The 7,080-nt window shown below is 37.2% G+C and overlaps 1 pseudogene; it reads left to right on the top strand.

Moving 5' to 3' along the window:
- The window catches only part of LOC101583518, a 160,886-nt pseudogene that overhangs the window by 710 nt on the left and 153,096 nt on the right, over positions 1-7,080 (top strand).

Genomic DNA, 7,080 nt, shown 5'->3' on the forward strand with positions numbered 1-7,080 from the left:
GAGACCCTCTTAGACTTTGGAAAATAGCATTCACCAAACATGCAAAACCAAATGAATAGAGGAAGCCTGTCTACACAAGCCAGTTCTTACTGCTTTAAAAGAAAATATTCCATAAATATCAGTATTTAAACTTTTGATAACATACTTCATGAAAGCTATTATCCTAGTCTCTAAGACACTTGTTCAATAGCTAGTTGTGGAAGCACAAATTCATTAGGAACTCTAAACTGTCTATTTCTATTTGAGTCTGGTGAGGATTTTATACCCAAAGATGAACATGGAAAACTATTATTTGACACAGTGGATATCTGTGATACATGGATGGTGAGTCCTTGGAGGACAAATCACAGAGGCAGAAGTAGGAAGAGAGAGTCATGTTTGATCTCCATCTGTGAGAATGTATTGCACATGGTTGGATCTAGGAATTTAATACTTTAACAGGGCCTAGTTTGATGGAGTAGTTCCTAACAATGCTTTAATGGAATGTAACAAAAACAGAAAAGAAAAATTGAAGAAAATAGGGATTGGTATATCCTTCTCTCCACATGTAAAGGTTTCTTCCTTTTGCTTAGGATGGAATACGATCTTTTTTTACTGTGTCACTATCTTGCTCTAATTTTGCAACAAATGCTACTTTCTGGACAACAATATGCAACATGTATCAACAGTGTTTATTCTAATAGTTCTTCCTAGTAAGTATATCGATTTGAACATAATAGTACAAGTAGTTCTTAACAATCTATTACTCCCCAGGCTATGGAGAAATGTAAGGAGCTTGGATTGGCAAGTGCATTGGGGTGTTCAATTTTAACTGCAGGCAGCTGAGAATGATCCTAGAAAATCCAGGACTCAAGTACAAGCCTGTCTGTAATCAGGTGAGTTCCCTCTGACTCCATTTATTATATTTTTCTTCCCCATCTGCTACTTGTAGTTAGTGATCTCTTTTTCCCATTTTGTTCTATTTATTTTGCCTTTGTGCTGCACAGAAGCTTGGAGCAGACTGTCAGATAGGTACAAATGCTTCTTCATTATGATTCTGGTTGAGAATATCTTATTGAGACATATGGAACATTTTAGGGATAAATAGTTTAAAATGTGAAGGAAATAAAGGTCATTAAGTGGGTAGGTTGGAGTGCAACACATTAGCTACAGCTTAAAGAGATGTACATGTTCTTGAGATATGAACAAGGACCACAAATTAGGTAGATGGATTTATTGTTCAAAGCCCTGTGTATGGGAGTTAAAGTCATGAAAGCAGGTCATGGGAATGAAAGAAGTCTAAGATATATTTTAGATGGAATTCTAATACCTAAGTATCTTATGCTAATTTTGGGCTGATATTTTTTTTTATGAACCAGGGATTGAACTCAGGCCCTTGCTCTTACCAAGAAAGCGCTTGTTCTATTGAGCCATCTCCTAGCCTATTCTGGTTTGATTTTTAATATTTGATTCTTTCATTCTAGCATCTCTGCTTTCAGGTGTACAGACCAGAGATATAAATATGGGAAACCTTAACTGTTGAATTTTAGGGTCATTCAATACTTAGAAAGAATGCTATTTATGGCAATATTAACATTGAATAAATTCAATACTCAGATACTTACTGGAACATAGAGCTGGCCAAAGTGTCCGGGAATATTTTAGTCACTTCTTAGTGAAATTTAATATATTCTATGTCTGGTGTTAATTCATAAGTTTTAGTAGCTTAGAGGCAGGGAGTAATTCATTTTATTTTAATTTGACATTATTTTCAAGAGTAAGAAAAAGCAAGAGAGACCCAGTCATAGCCCAGGACTGGTGAGGGTGTGGGAGAGCTTCCTGCAAGCCTGCGCTGGCGGAACCAGTCCCAGCCCTGGCCCAGCATGGACCAGACCCTCTTCCAACCCCTTGGGACTCCCCAAATCACGCCGCAGCACCTTGGCCACCCCGACTGCTGAGTAGGAATTTCTGCCGCGTACTGGGAACCCCAAGAGCCAGTCCTAGCCCAGAACAAGTGAGGGCGAGGGACAGTATTCTCTCTCCCCTACTCCACCTTGCCCCCTCCAGGCACAGCTCAGGCCTGGCATATATTCCAGGGGTGTAGGCTGCAGCTGCAATCCCTGCAGAGAGTGTAGAGGATAGATCCACACGGCTAGTGTAGGAGTAGAACATCTTGCCACAGGGGCACAACATATTCACCCTCAAGGGCAGCAGCGGGAAGGAGCTGAGCACAGCAGCTAGACCCAAGCCAGGCACAGCTGGATAAGTCCAAACTTTGTAGAGCTGCACCTGAACGTCAGTATGTGCGAAGGTTATAACTACAGCAAAGATCTACAACAAAGGTCAGAAGATAATGCTACACAAAATGACGAGAAGGTATAAAATGCAACCTCAGAACCCAACCCCATCAGGAAAAAGTGCAGAGGACACTAATACAGAACAAATTGGGAATCACACAGCTGAAAGCAATGAATCAACAACTTCTGAAATAAAGAAACAAGTGAAGAAAGGGATAGAAGACCTCAGATTGGAAATAAAAAAAGAAATCTCTGAATTAATAACATCTGCACTAAAGAATCAAATGCAGAAATATATGGAGGAATCTCAGTGCCCACCCAGAACAAGTGCAGAGCACAATAGCTCGACTCAAATGCATGAATTAATAGCGTCGATAGTAAAGAAGCAACAGCAGAAAGACATAGGGGGAATCAGAGCGCAATTATTTTCTGATATAAAAAAACAACTCTAAGAACTCATAGCATGTGAAGTAAAGAAGCAACTACGGAAAGATAGGGAGGAAAACCAATCTGAAAATAACACTGCAGGAAAAGATTTTATAACTGCTTCTAAAGAAGATATTGATAAAAAAGTAGAGGAGATTAGAAAAATGACGGATTCCTTGAATGAGCAATTCAGAAAAGAAATAGATGGCATGAAGCACAGTCAAAGACATATAGAGGAAAATAAACTCTCAATCACAAGCTTGCAAAACCGTTTAAGTGAATGTGAAGACAGAGTTTCAGATCTTGAAGATGCAGGTGCAGCTAGTGAAAAGGTAAGAAAGGATCTCTTAAAAACAACGAGGATGCAGGAAAGAATAATCCATCACCTACAAGATGATGCAAACATGAACAATGTGAGACTAATAGGCATCAATGACAAAGAAGGAGTCAATACAGATGACATCAAAAAATATGGGCAGAAATAATACCAGAAAACTTCCCAAGTATGAGGAAACAATCTGACATTCAGGTAAGTGAAGCATACAGAATGTAAAGGAACCTCAACCCAATGAAATACACACCAAGACATATAATAGTCAAGATCCCAGAAATTCAGCACAAGAATAATCTACTGAACTCCGCTAGAGAAAAGAAGCAGATCACTTTCAAAAGAAAGCCATCAGAATTGCGGCCGACTTTTCTTCACAAACCAGACAGGCAAGAAGAGCATGGAGCAGAGTTCTTCAGGTCCTCTACGAAAACAAAATCAAGCTCAGACTACTATACCCTGCAAAACTCTCTTTCAAGTTTGATGGAGAAGTGAAATACTTCCATGACAAACAGCAGCTAAAGAATTTCATGATGACAAAGCCGTCCTTACACAGCCTACTGAAAGATGTTCTACAGAGGAACCAAATGATCAGAACTCCACGAATGAGATCAGAAGCAACCAACTAAAAAGGGTAAGCAATTAAACACAGGAGAAAAAGTTGTAAACGATAACAGGAAAATAACATGGCAACCATCAGTCAATACACCTCAATTCTAACCATTAATATAAATGGGCTTAATTCACCAGTTAAGAGAAACAGACCTGCACAGTGGATTAGGAAACAAAATCCAACAATATGCTGTATACAAGAAACACATTTAACTCATAAAGACATTAATAGGCTGAAAGTCAAAGGATGGAACAAAATACTACATGCCCCAGCACCTCAGAAAAAAGAAGGAGTAGCAATTCTATTCTCAGACAGTCTCAACTTCAAAACAACAATGATCAAGTGAAATAAAGAAGGCCACTATATACTGGTTAGGGGAAAAATTCAAGAGGAAGAGATAACACTCATAAATATGTATGCACCAAACACGGGAGCACACAACTATATAAAGCAAATCTTAGTGGGCATGAAAAATCAAATATCCAATACCACAATTTTCACAGGAGAGCTTAACGCACCCTTATCTCCAAAAGATTGGTCAACCAGACAAAAACTTAGCAAAGAAATAGCAGAAGTGAATTAGAGTTTGAAACAAATGGACTTGGTGGACATATACAGAGTGCTCCACCCAAACACAGCTGAATACACATTTTTCTCACCTGCACATGGATCATTTTCTAAAATAGACCACATACTGGTCCATAAGTCATGCTTAAGTATATGCAAGAAAACAGAAATTATCCCATGCACATTATCTGACCACAATGCAATGAAACTGGAAGTAAATGACAAAAGAAACCAGAAAAATTCTTTAAATACATGGAAAATAAATGACACCCCACTGAGCAACCAATGAGTCACAGATGAAATTAAACAAGAAATTCAACAATATCTACAATTCAATGAAAATTCAAGCACAAACTATCGGAATTTATGGGATAAGATGAAAGCAGTTCTCAGAGGGAAATTCAAAGCTGTGAACGCACACATTAGGAAAACAAAATGGAAAAAATAACTACCCTAATGCTGCACCTTCAACAACTAGAAAAGGAAGAGCAAACCAAACCCAGAACCCAAAGATGGGAGAAAATCACTAAGATTAAGGAAGAAATTAATTCAATTGAGACAAAACAATTCAAAGTATTAAAAAAGGAAAAAGCAGGTTCTTCAAAGATTAAATAAAATTAATAAGCCCCTATCTAACCTCATCAAACAGAGGAAAGAAAAAAATCAAATACAAGCTATAAGGAATGAAAAGGGTGTAATTACCTCAGACTCAGTGGAAATTCAGAAGATTATCAGTAGCTACTTTGAGAATCTTTATTCTCGCAGAGTAGAAGACACACAAGAAATGGACAGATTCCTAGAAAAGTAGAAATTACCACAACTGAATCGACAAGATATAATGACTCTCAATAGCCCAATAACATCCAATGAAAAACGAGATGTAATTAAAAACCTATCGGCAAAAAAACTCCAGGTCAGGATGGTCTCACAGCTGAATTCTACAGGATATTTACAGAAAATGTAGTCCCTATACTCCTCAAACTCTTCCAGGAAATTGAAAATGAAGCAATCCTCCCAAAATCATTCATGGAGGCAAGTATTATATTGATTCTGAAACCAGGAAAAGATGCAACTAAGAAAGAGAACTGCAGGCCAATCTCCCTCATGAACATAGATGCCAAAATCCTCAATAAAATACTAGTAAATAGAGTACAGCAAATAATCAAGAAGATCATACACCATGACCAGGTAGGTTTCATCCCAGAGATGCAAGGATGGTTCAATATTAAAAATCTATTAATGTAATACACTATATCAACAGAGCAAAAATTAAAAACCACATAACTATCTCCATTGATGCAGAAAAGGCTTTTGACAAAGTCCAACACTCATTCATGTTCAAAGTCCTAGAAAATTGGAATAGAAGGCCTCTAATTCAATCTGATATAAGCCATTTATGAGAACCCATCAGCTAACATAATCCTAAATGGGGAAAAACTGAAATTCTTACTCTTAGATCTGGTACAAGACAAGGATGACATCTATCAACACTTCTACTCAATATAGTTCTGGAATCATTAGCTACAGCCATTAGAAAAGAGAAAGAAATAAAAGGAATAAGTATAGGCAAAGAAGAAGGTAAATTATCTTTATTCGCAGATGACATGATATTCACTTGGAAGACCCAAAAATCTCCACCAAGAAGCTACTTGAATTAGTACAGAAATTCAGTAGCATAGCAGGTTATAAAGTCAATACCCAAAAGTCATTAGCATTCGTCTACACAGAAAACAAACACACTTAGAGGGAAATTATAGAAACAATAACTTTTACAATAGCACCGAGGGAAATGAAATACCTTGGAATTAACCTAACTAAAGAAGTCAAAAATCTTTTCAAGGAAAATTATGGTACTCTTAAAAAAGAGATCATAGAGGATTTCATAAAATGGAAAGATATTCCATGCTTCTGGATAAGAAGAACCAACATTGTGAAGATGGCCATACTCCCAAAATTTTTGTACAGATTTAATGCAATCCCTATCAGACTACCACCAACATATCTCACAGACATAGAGAAATCATTTCTAAAATTTATCTGGAACCAGAAAAGATCTAGAATAGCAAAGGCAATTATGGGCAATAAAGACAAGGAAGGAGGCATTACCATTCCTGACTTGAAATTATACTACAAAGTTTCTGTTTTAAAATCAGCATGGTACTAGCATCAAAATAGACCTGAGGATCAATGGAATAGATTAGAAGACGCTAAGTCTCCTACGAACACACTCAGCCACCTTATCTTTGACAAAGGGGCCAAACATACTCATTAGACAAAAGATAGCCTCTTTAACAAATGGTGGTGGATAAACTGGGTCTCTATATGCCGAAAACTCAAACTTGAAACAGGTCTATCACCATGCACTAAACTAAAGTCAAAATGGATTAAAGATCTAAACACTAAAGCAAAGACACTAAATCTCCTGGAAGAGAAAGTAGGAGAACTCTTGAAGATATAATCTAGGCAAAGAGTTCATGGACAGAAATCAAATCACACGGGAAACAGTTGAAAGAATGAAAAACTGGGACCTGCACTTACTGAGAAGTTTTTTCACGTCAAAAGAAATTACCAACAAAGTGAAAAGGCAACCCAAAAATTTGGAAAATATGACAAATAAGTACTAAGACAAAGGTCTGCTCTCTACAATCTATAAAGAACTAAAGAACACTTGGGCCCAAAAATTTAAAGACCTAGTCCAGAAATGGACATCTGAGATGAACACACACTTCTCAGAGGAAAAATTAAAGAAGCGAATAATATATGAAAAAATGATCCACGTCGCTACCCATTCATGAAATGCAAATTAAAACCACATTGAGATATCATCTCACCCCAGAAAGAATGGCTATCATAAAGAAATCACCCAACAA

Source organism: Octodon degus, unplaced genomic scaffold (assembly GCF_000260255.1).
Source record: "Octodon degus isolate 3935 unplaced genomic scaffold, OctDeg1.0 scaffold00443, whole genome shotgun sequence".
Lineage (NCBI taxonomy): Eukaryota > Metazoa > Chordata > Mammalia > Rodentia > Octodontidae > Octodon > Octodon degus.